The following is an 11,612-nucleotide window of genomic DNA, read 5'->3' as shown; positions in this document are numbered from 1 at the left end:
CTCCCTGCATGGCAGTGATCTCCCCTTGAGCTGGGACGCCTCTCAAGGTTGCTCCTCGAGGCAGAGAGACCTCTTACCAACTGCAGATCTTTGGTAAGCGGACCGGTATTGCCCATAACCTTGTAGTATGGTAACTTTGATTTTTGTCTTGGTAACTTGGATTTGTGCCTTGGTAACTTGGGATTTGTGCCTTGGTAGTTTTGGATCATTGCTCAAATGATTGTGCCGTAACAGTAATAGAGTGAACCTTGCCATCGAACTCTGTTAAGCTGCACTTTTACAACATCATATTAAAACCACTTTTGCTAATACAGTGGTTCTTTAAGTGATCTCAGTCGCCCATTTGCGACAAGCAGGAGCAAAGGAGAACCCTGTGCACTATTGCAGGAGGGTGGAATCCTAACCGGCAGTCTAGATCAGTAGCTGAGCTCACTTTAGTCCCCAGCAAGTTAGGTTCCTTTGCCTCTGGGAAAGGTTTGGGTTCCCTCTCTCCTCAACGGGCAGAGCCTGGCACCCCTGTGGGTGATTCATTCCTGTCCCACATTGCCAGTCTCCTCAGCTTAGAGGAAATGCCTCCTTCCTCCCCACCGACCATTCATGGAGTCTGGAAGGAGGAGCTGTGGCACATATCTCATTGTAGTTCTGCTCCATGAGTTTGAAGAGATCACAGCTCATTCCCCTGGCTCATTTCCGTCTTTCTAAGAGCATAGAGGTCCAGGGGAGGGCAGCTCAGGGCTTTCATCCCCACAGGGCTTCACTTGCACAGTGCTCACTTTCTGTGACACAAGAGAGTGTTGAGCTGCAGGAGCAACCTTCAGGAGACTCTTTCTATAAACCCAGGAGGCGCTTCAGAGCTGGTGACATCCAGGTGCTGCTGAAGGCTCACAGAAGGAGACGCTGACAGAAGAGTGCAAGGCAGAGCAATGGCTGAGTCATGGGTCAGGGTCTTCAGGCACAATTGGAAAGGGGCTGATGGAGCGGGAAGAGGCAGAGGATGGCACCCAGACCTTGCCTTTCATTCTCCATTACCCTCAGAGGAAAGGTTGTCACGTCATGCTGGGCATTACAGGTAGGTGCTAGATTTGCTGAGGCAGGTGTGGTTAATGTGCCAGGGGCTCTTTGCACAGTGGCAACTAGGAAGCGAGACCATGTGCCTTGGTTACAGTCCTATCCTGCATGTCTTCTTATTCCAGCTCGCTCTTTCCTCTAGATACCCTCTCTGCGTCCTTAACACTGCGGAACAGAAATACAGGCAGCATGGTTGTCAGTGCAGAGTCAGAGCTGTGGGCCATCAGCTAATGGGCACTCTCACACCTCAGTGGACATGAAGAGGTTTGGGCAGAGTGTCTGGGGCCAGTGTGCCAATACATGTCCCTCATTTTCTCCACTCTCTTAATCTCTCTCTGTCCCTTTCTCCACCTTGCTTGTATCTTAGGGATCGATCTCAATCCCTCAGCTCTCTCACAGTTTCTCTCTCAGCCATCCACACGGGATGTGATTTACAGAGAGCAGTGAATCTGGAGCACCCTCCCCATGGAAGCACCTTCAGGAACAATGCATCCCAGTGTAGGCGGGGTGAATCACTGAGTAGAAGGGCCCCTCCATCCCAGGAACTCTCTGGGCTGCCTAGGTGCCTGCCTTGGCCATCTCCAACTCACTGTAAAAGGTATAAAGTTTGAGGCAGGGAATGATCAGGGACAGTGTTTTGTCTGACCTGAGTGTTACGAAAGCCCAAAGAGGAGGCATGGGCAAAGTGCTCTCTCTCTTCAGCCACCACGTTCCCTGAGCAGGCAATCAGGCATGTATCAGGCATTGACTGGAAGCTTGTGCTTGATCATGATCCTGCACTGCCTCAGCCCCCCACTCACCCTCGGGACACTCTTGTGTCTCCATTGCAATGCTGAACAGGGAGCCCTGAGAACTCAGATGGCAATGCTGAGGTCCAGGTGCTGTGCTGCTGCAGGGAGGTAGCCCAAATGCACTCCAGAAATTGAAAGTGAGGAGGAAAACATGTTCAGCAAATGATCATCACCCTGTCCTTTTCCCCTCCTCCTCGTGCAACATCACTTTTCTTCATTTGCCTTAGATGGCTTGGGTACCTCTCTCTCCGGAATTCAGTTTTCCCCGCCTTCTCTCCCAAGTTCACATCTGCTTGTAAGTCTCCTGTCTAACAGACCCTTTGCAGTGCCTTCAACAACAAAGCTAGTAACTCCTGGCCACTCTTGGTCAGTGGAAAGAGATGGACTGTCCAGGACACAGAATTGTCTCATCAGAAAGCAAATGTTTCAGGGAGTTGAGACCACTAATCCTGTTCAGTGTCCATTCTCTCCTTGGGGTGAAGAAACAATCTATGGCACAATGCATTCCCCTAAAGGCTTTTTTGCACACGGGCTTTTCTCTCTGGCCCATTCTTTCCGTTGCTTGAAAGTAGGACATGGCTAACGCCTATGCCAGCTACTACTGGGAATACCTTCATGTGTCATAATCTAGTGTGTGAGCAAATGAACATTCTCTTTCATTCCACAGAAACAGGCACCTCAATGCGGCAACTCGTCTCTCTAAATCAGAGGAGGTTCTTCTAAGAGAGCAGTTTGGCCCTGTATTGGGTTTGCGTGGCAAGGTTTTGGTAGCGGGGGGGCCTATAGGGGTGGCTTCTGTGAGAAGCTGCTAGAAGCTTCCCCTATGTCTGATAAAGTTAATGCTAGCGGGTTCCAAGACGGACCGCCGCTTGCCAAGGCCGAGCCAATCAGTAACAGTTGTAGCGCCTCTGTGATAACATATTTAAGAAAAGCAAAAAAAGTTACAGGGAGTAGCAGTTGCAGCCAGAGAGAGCAGAGTGAGAAGATGTGAGAGAAACAACTCTGCAGACACCAAGGTCAGGGAAGAAGGAGGGGGAGGAGGTGCTCCAGGCGCCGGAGCAGAGAGAGAGATTCCCCTGCAGCCCGTGGTAAAGACCTGGTGAGGCAGGCTGTCCCCTGCAGCCATGGAGGTCCATGGTGGAGCAGATATCCACCTGCAGCCCGTGGAGGACCCATGCCGGAGCAGGGGGAATGCCCGAAGGACGCTGTGACCCCGTGGGAAGCCCGCGCTGGAGCAGGCTCCTGGCAAGGACCTACGGACCCGTGGCCCGCCGTGAGAGAGGAGCCCCACGCTGGAGCAGGTTTGCTGGCAGGACTTGTGACCGCCGGGGGACCCACGCTGGAGCAGTCTGTTCCTGAAGGACTGCACCCTGTGGATGGGACCCACGCTGGGCAGTTTGTGAAGAACTGTAGCCCGTGGGAAGGACTCATGTTGGAGAAGTTTGTGAAGGACTGTCTCCCGTGGGAGGGACCCCACGCTGGAGCAGGGAAGAGTGTGAGGAGTCGTCCCCTGAGGAGGAAGGAGCGGCAGAAACAATGTGTGATGAACTGACCCAACCCCCCATTCCCCGTCCCTGCGCCGCTCGGGGGGGAGGAGGTAGAGAAACAGGAGTAAAGTTAAGGCTGGAAGAAGGGAGGGGTGGGGGGAAGGTGTTTTAAGATTTGGTTTTATTTCTCATTATCCTGCTCCGATTTGACTAGCATTAAATTAAACTAATTTTTCCCCAAGTCGAGTCTGTTTTGCCCGTGACGGTAATTGCTGAGTGATCTCCCTGTCCTTATCTCAACCCATGAGCCTTTCGTTTTATTTTCTCCCCCTGTCCAGTTGAGGAGGGGGAGTGATAGAGCGGCTTTGGTGGGCACCTGGCATCCGGCCAGGGTCAACCCACCACAGTCCCTCTTAAGAACCTGTTCCTGCCCTTTCACTAGAATAGTGCTCCTAAACCAAGTGTGATTTCAGTCAAATGAGGGAAAACCTCCATGTTGTTTCTGGCAGGGATTTCTTCCCAACTCCTTTTTACAACAAACACAGAAGCGCATGCCCTTCCTCAGCTTCCCTTCCTGCCAAGCGGGAAAAAGAAGGTCCTACAGCACTTCATGGAGAAAGAGGAATGGGACAACCGGACATCACCAGTGGAGTTCCTCCTGCTGGGACTGAGTAATGTCCCCAAGCTTCAGATGCCTCTCTTTCTCCTCTCTCTCATGATCTACATGGTGACCGTGTTTGGCAACATCCTCATTGTTGTGCTGGTGGTGGCAGATCGGCATCTTCACACTCCCATGTACGTCTTCCTGGGGAATTTCTCCAGTGTGGAAATCTGCTATACCTCCACTATCCTGCCCAGGCTGCTGGCCAGCTTCCTAACCAGGGACAGAAGCATTTCTGCTCAGGCTGCATGACACAGTTCTTTTTCTTTGGCTGTTTTGCAGGTACTGAGTGTTACTTCTGGCCACCATGTCCTATGATCGGTACTTGGCCATATGTCAACCCCTGCTCTATGCAAGCCTCATGAACTGGAAGGTCTGCCTCCAGCTGGCGGCTGGGTCCTGGCTAGCAGGATTACTAATGTCTCCCATAGTCACTGGACAATTTTCCAAGTTACAGTTCTGTGGTCCCAATGCAATTGATCACTTCTTCTGTGATTTTGCCCCATTGCTAGAGCTTGCCTGCAGTGACACCACGGCGCTTAGACTGGTTACTTTCATCATCTGCTTCCTGGATGTAGTCTTCCATTTGTATTCACATTGCTATCCTATATCTGCATCATAGCTGTGATCCTGAGGATCCCAACCACCATGGGTAGGCAGAAGGCCTTCTCCACCTGCTCCTCTCACCTCATCGTGGTCACTGTTTTCTATGGTACCCTCATCGTTGTCTCTATGATACCCAGGACAGCCTCACTGAGGCAGCTCAATAAAGCGCTCTCCTTTTTCTACACCATCCTCACACCCATGGTCAATCCACTCCTCTACAGCCTGCGGAACAGGGAGGTCAAGGGCGCTCTAGGAAATGCACTCAGAAAAACTGTGGTCTGCATCGAGCGCTCATACTAGTTGAGATCCACCAGGAATAAACAGGTTGTGGATGTCTTTTGATCAAGTGTGGACCACTCGTAAGCGCATATTTTGTGTACCAGCTGTATCTTTAGAAGTGCAGAATCTTGGGACTGTTTGTGGAATGAGAAGGGGGAGAAGGGAATCTGTGTCTTAAGGAAATACAGGACTGGTGTTGAAAAGTGTAAAAACGTTCCCTGGCTTTCTTCCTTCTTTAGCGTCAACACAATTGTGATCCTGTAAGTGGGAGCTGTTGAAATGCCACACCTGCCCAAGAGTGGGAGAAAACTTACTCTGAACACGCTGTTCTCTCTTCCATTACCCAGCCAAGCTGAACGGTGGGATTCCTGCATGTCTGGGATTCCTCAGGGCATCTCCATATTGGCAGTGAGAAGTGGGCAGCTGAATAAAGCCCTTCCACAGGACATGTCTAAACCCGAGTAGATGAATCCCATCCCTCATGTTCTCTGGGCTTTCTAGCAGAGGGGAACTGTGAAAGCTAGTCTGATAGGGTCAGCCCCTCTGAAAAAAAAGTAGATCCTTCTTCAGAAGAAAGGTACACAAGCTGGGTCTCAGCTTCCCAATTTTTTAACACCGAAATCATTACTTGCCCCTTCTTTCCTTCTCCTAATCCGACCCCTCCTCCCCAATGTAATTACTTCTTTCTTTCCCAGTGGCTGGCTTAGATAGTGCAAACTGAGTCCTCCTATCTTCTTCTTGCTTGCAAAAGAGAGCAAGGTCAGCTCATGGGGCATGTGACGGGTACACTTGACCCCTAGCCGTACTGACTAAGGAGCAACAGGCCTCACGCCCGGTGGTGAACTTGTGAGCTGGTAAGCTCCTGGCTCACGTACAAGGGAGTGAAGGTGCCTGTATTGGGTTTGTGTGGCAAGGTTTTGGTAGCGGGGGGGGCTACAGGGGTGGCTTCTGTGAGAAGCTGCTAGAAGCTTCCCCTATGTCCGATAAAGGTAATGCCAGTGGGTTCCACGACGGACCCCGCTGGCCAAGGCCGAGCCAATCAGCAACAGGGTAGCGCCTCTGGGATAACATATTTAAGAAAGGGAAAAGAAGTTACAGGGGAGTAGCAGTTGCAGCAGAGAGAGGAGTGAGAAGATGTGAGAGGAACAGCTCTGCAGACACCAAGGTCAGTGAAGAAGGAGGGGGAGGAGGTGCTCCAGGCGCCGGAGCAGAGATTCCCCTGCAGCCCGTGGTGAAGACCATGGTGAGGCAGGCTGTCCCCTGCAGCCCATGGAGGTCCACGGTGGAGCAGATATCTACCTGCAGCCCGTGGAGGACCCCATGCCGGAGCAGGGGGATGCCCGAAGGAGGCTGGGACCCCGTGGGAAGCCCGCTGGAGCAGGCTCCTGGCAGGACCTGTGGCCCCGTGGCCCCGTGGAGAGAGGAGCCCACGCTGAAGCAGGTTTGCTGGCAGGACTTGTGACCCCGCGGGGGACCCACGCTGGAGCAGTCTCTTCCTGAAGGACTGCACCCTGTGGATGGGACCCACGCTGGAGCAGTTCGTGAAGAACTGTAGCCCGTGGGAAGGACTCATGTTGGAGAAGTTCGTGGAGGACTGTCTCCCGTGGGAGGGACCCCACGCTGGAGCAGGGGAAGAGTGTGAGGAGTCGTCCCCTGAGGAGGAAGGAGCGGCAGAAACAACGTGTGATGAACTGACCCAAACCCCCATTCCCCTCCCCTTGCGCCGCTCAGGGGGGGAGGAGGTAGAGAAAATCAGGAGTAAAGTTAAGGCTGGGAAGAAGGGAGGGGTGGGGGGAAGGTGTTTTAAGATTTGGTTTTATTTCTCATTATCCTGCTCTGATTTGACTAGTAATAAATTAAACTAATTTTTGCAAGTGAGTCTGTTTTGCCCGTGACAGTAATTGCTGAGTGATCTCCCTGTCCTTATCTCAACCCATGAGCCTTTCGTTTTATTTTCTCCCCCTGTCCAGTTGAGGAGGGGGAGTGATAGAGTGGCTTTGGTGGGCACCTGGCATCCGGCCAGGGTCAACCCACCACAACGATGTTGCCTGTCACTCCCTCACTGGGCTGCTGGTTACTCTCTCCCTCCCCATCATTCTTCGTTTAAAGCCCCCATTATGAGGGCAGCCATCCTGGCCCATTTTCTCCCACTATTTCATGGTCACTACAGCCAAGGCTCACACTCGTTTTCACATCCCTGATCAGCACTCCCTCTTTTGCAAAGATCAGATGGAGGTGAGCATCACCTTTGGTTGCCTACCTGGCATCGGTGCAAAGAGGTTTTACCAAGAGACCCCAGACACCTGCTGGACAGTAGGCATCCTGCTCTGCTTCCCTTCCAGTGAGTGTCAGGGTCTCTCAAGGCCCTAATGAGACCTGACGTCATTGATCTGGAGACTTCCTTGAGTTGCTTACATGAGGCTTTGTCCAATTCCTTACCCTGATTGCAGTTGCTTTGTCTCCCACCGTGATATCACACCAGCAGGTCTCTTCTCTGACCCTCACCCACAAGGGCTCACCCAACCTATTCCACATCCCATAGAGAAGCTCCATACATACGAGAAGCTCCTGCACACAGAGGACATTTGCCTCCTGATCATTCCAGCCCGTCTCTCCTCAGAAGCCTGTATGCACCATTGCAGCACCACTAGCAGTGTGAGCTGTCCCACCACTCCTCCCCATCGATTCCACTGATGGCAAAACTCTGTGATGGCACGTGGGACTCCAGCTCCTCCTGCCTGTACCCCAGGCTGAGGGCATTGGTGCGCCTTTGGGCTGCATCACCTCAGCTAGGGAACTGGGAACACGCTCAGGCTTGTCACAGGCCAACACAGTACCAAGTGCCCAAGACCCAGGAGGTGCAAATGCTCTGCTTGAGACCAGAGCCACGCTGGGTGGATGGCAGATGGCAAAGTAAAGGCACAGAAAGAGGAAACGCTGCTCTCCCCAAGGCCAGAGAGAAACTGGCCGGGGATGTGCACCCTGGCAGGAGAGGGCTTTGCCGTCTGTGGGGTCTCTGCAGCCCCTGAGGGCCTGTGGTGGATGCAAGCTGATCTCAAGGAAGGACAGTTGCTGCTGAAAATGTCCTTGAGCGTGGACATCCTGTGATCCAGGAACACTGTGACAATCCTTGGACTGTTCCTTGAGGGTATCATCAAGAGGGTGAGTAAAGGACTGTTGAAAGAAGAACCAGCAGAGTTTAGGAGTAGGCAAACGAGTGGAGATCCCGACGTGATGTCCTTCCTGTTCATGAACTGCCCTGCATCTACTGGATGGAGGTGGGTCAGACCTTGCCTCACTCCAGTGGCGAGAGAGTGGCTGGCCAAAAGAAACTGAATCTGTCTGAGATGCCATCTGGGGTGTCAGTCACCCACCCTCTCTGGACAGGGATGCCTTTCCTGTAGCTCCTGTGCTGTCCTGACCAGCCACACGCAGTTGTGCTCTACAGCCCTGGCATCTTCTGTAGCACTACAGGCCTGTGTTTGGCCAGTGAGTAGCTGCCCTGGATTTAGTTAGGCAATGTCGGGATGTCCGTGAGACAACTGCAGTTACAGTCGATGGCAATCGAGTATATACAGCTGATGGAGAAATAACATTTTAAAAAAGGACTGAGCTATCCCTAGGGCACATGAATCCATTTGACCAGCTGCCTCCCTCAACAGGCTGTCCTGAACATCATGAGTAGGGAAAAGTGCAGTTTTCCTCAAGGTGGGCATCTGCTGTTGGCCAAAGGAATTCCCCACCAGCCTTCAAGGTGATGCCCCCAGATGCTGTTCTTTCTCTATGAACTGCTCCGTTGTTAGAGTTTGCGCTTGCCTGCACTTATCTTGGACCACCTCTGAGACTTCCACTGTCACCAGGTGCATGCATCTGAGAAGCTCACTCCTGGCCTCCATCTCCATTAATTTGCATGGGAGCTGAGACAAGGAGCTCACATGCAGATGCCTATTTTCTAAAATCACAGAAAGGCACACCTGAACTGAGGCAAGAGGAATCCCAGCTCCTGAGGGCTTGTGGCAGGCATGGGAGAGAGCTGAGTCCTTCCAGCCCCACGACTACACAGACCCAGGATGAGATGCCTCGCTTGACTTAGTGGAATCCTTTCTCTCACCAGGGGTAAAGGAGATTCCTCCCTGCCACTGTCTGCGTATGCTGCTAATGCTGGGACACAGAAAGGTGACTCTCATGCCCAACTCTTTTCCGAATAGGAGAAATGCCACTGCTGGAAAGAAGTGTCTCTCCCCAGCTGAGGGAGGGAACATCAGGGATTGCTTCAGCCTGTTTCACAGCAGGTTCCCCTGGAGCTCCAGGGACACCTTGAGGGAGCCCAGAGGGGGCAGAGAAAGTGCTGCCTTGGGCTGGTCCTCTGCTGCTGAGCTGGGCCAGGCTCCTGGGACAGAGGGAGCTCACGGCAAGTGGGCAGCACTGCAGAGAGACAGCTCTGCCCCGGAGTAGCTCCTCTGCAAAGCGCAGCAGGGCTGAGGGCACTGCCTGCAGGCACCGAGGGGAGAGGAGCAAGGCAGAGAGAGGTTAGAGGCAATCTGTGGTGGGAGGATGCTGAGAGCTCACGGGAGAGAAATCTTCACAGTCCTTAACACGGTATGTTTCTGGCTGCAGGGCAAATCAGCTGCGGTTCCTGGAGGGATCTCTTAAAGCTGGCACATCGCACAGCCTGTGGGATCTTTCAGGAGGATTCTGACAGCGTCTCTAGTGGAGAAGAGGAGGACGTGCTGCAGAGCAGGGCTTCCCTGCTGCACCGTCAGAGGACAGGGTATGACCGCTGCCTTCTCTCAGGGACAGCTGCAGGACTGTGAAGCCAGGTGTGCAGCCATGGGTACCCAGGGCTGTTCTTCAGAGCAGGGTCCCTTCGCCCCAGGGGGCTGTGTGCTGGGGCAGGGACTCTGCTGCCTGCCAGGGTCTGCACTCAGCCTGCCCAGGAGATCCGCACAGCACTGCAGGGAGAAGCTGTGGGTAGAAGGAGCAACCCCCGGCAGGGCAGGGCAAGGTCCTTGTGCTGTCGAGAGGGTGCTGCATGGGTCAGGGCTGCTCACAGCTCCAGATCATCCTCAGGACTTTTCAAGACGGACATCAAGGCAGGGGTTACCTCAAAAGAAAGGTGTCTGCCCTTTGAGTTTTCTCCTCTTGGCTGGCTGAGTGGGCAGCGGACATTTCTGGGGGACTTTTTGACTGGAAGGTAAAAGCAGGCATTACTGTAAAGATAAGGAGCTTTCCTGAATCTGTGTTTTCCCTTTCCAGCTCTGGAGGCTACAGATAACACCAGCATCACCTTTCAAGTTTCATCAGGGTTTTTCAGCTACTCTTTAGTCCCTGCACTCAGGGAGAGGCTGCAGGGAAGAGATGGGAGCACAGGGGCTGGAGTGAGGTCTGTGAGCACTGACAGGCAGGTGACATGGAGCCCAGGAAACAGCTCCCGGCAGGGACACCTCCAGGCAGCAGAGACACGAGCAGGGAGAGAGGGAACTGCTAAGGGAAACCCTGTTGCCGGGAAGGTCTGGGCACCTCCTGGCCACCCCCTGCAGTGCAGATGCCTTCCTTGAGCAACCCCCCTCATCTCTCGTCCGTCACCCAGCACAGCTCTCGGCCCTCCTTGCTGTGGGGTCTAGGGCGGGAGTCTCCTCCTTGTCCACTTGACCCGCAGAAGAGGTGACAGGCATCTCTGCTGCCACATGCCCATTTCCCACTGACCATCAATGAGGCTGAGGGATACTGTCCTGCGTTATCACCATCTGGGAGGTATTGTGCAGAGTTGCATAAAGGGAAATCTTTCCCGAGCGCCAGTCTGTCTCTCTCCTTGCCTCTCTTGGCTGCTCTTGGCATTGCTGTCAGGCTCTCTGGAAATGGGAGTTTCAGCTGCAGAGTCACTGATCTTGTGGGTGTGTCCATGGGAAGAAGGGTCCCAGCTTTCCTCTGACCTGGGGGGCTGTGGGCAGTGCAGTCAGTGGAGCTAGGGAATGAGCTGACTCTCCCTTAATCAGATGCCATGCTTAGGACATTTGGCTGTCTCCTTGGGGTGTCCTTCCAAGCTGTGAGCTGCCCTCTAGAATGCAAATCTTTCTCATAGCATCTGTGGGTTATCTGAAAGCCTCACGGAGAAGCGCAGGATGCTACAATGGAGGAAATGCTGTTGGGTTGCTGAAACGAGCATAAATGTCTGTCCTGGGCTAGAAGTGGGGTGTGCGATCTTGAGAAAGGGTAAGACATCTGGTTGTCTGCAGTGGATCTTTCTGCTCTCAGCAGTGTCTGATTTTTTTCAGGGTAACATGGGAGTGAGATCCTACTCCATCTCATGAAGGAGTAAGCACAGGGCAGCTGGGAACAAAACGCAGAGACAGACCAGCTCCTCTCACTCTGCACGAAGCCACAGGCAATCCTCTTGCCTCGCAGGGCTCACTCCGTTCTCTCCTGAGTGTGGCAGAAATGCTGAGGGTTTCTGACTTCCAAGAACAGTCCACAGGTGAGATGGAGCAATGCTTTAAAAATAACCTCTCAAACTGCCTGCTGTCATACCCATTCCTTAGCACTGGGAGTGCAGACACTGACAAGCTCTTTTGTGTTAGGAGCAGTTTAACCTGGAAAAATTCAAACACCAGGACTGGCCCCTGCCCCCACTGTTCCCATGAACCCACTGCTGCACAGCAGGGCTGACTCCTCGGCAGCCACTGGGCAAAGGCCCTGCTCCCCACGGCACACTACTCAGCC

At 53.2% G+C, this 11,612-nt stretch overlaps 1 pseudogene; it reads left to right on the top strand.

Annotated features, from left to right (window-relative positions):
• The first annotated feature begins 3,956 nt into the window (after positions 1 to 3,956).
• On the top strand, positions 3,957 to 4,913 carry LOC127025967 (olfactory receptor 1020-like; annotated as a pseudogene).
• Positions 4,914 to 11,612: the final 6,699 nt, after the last annotated feature.

This window comes from Gymnogyps californianus, chromosome 26 (assembly GCF_018139145.2).
Source record: "Gymnogyps californianus isolate 813 chromosome 26, ASM1813914v2, whole genome shotgun sequence".
NCBI classification, from domain to species: domain Eukaryota; kingdom Metazoa; phylum Chordata; class Aves; order Accipitriformes; family Cathartidae; genus Gymnogyps; species Gymnogyps californianus.
Note: the sequence above shows the minus strand (reverse complement) of the source record. Positions and strands in the feature narration are given on the sequence as shown.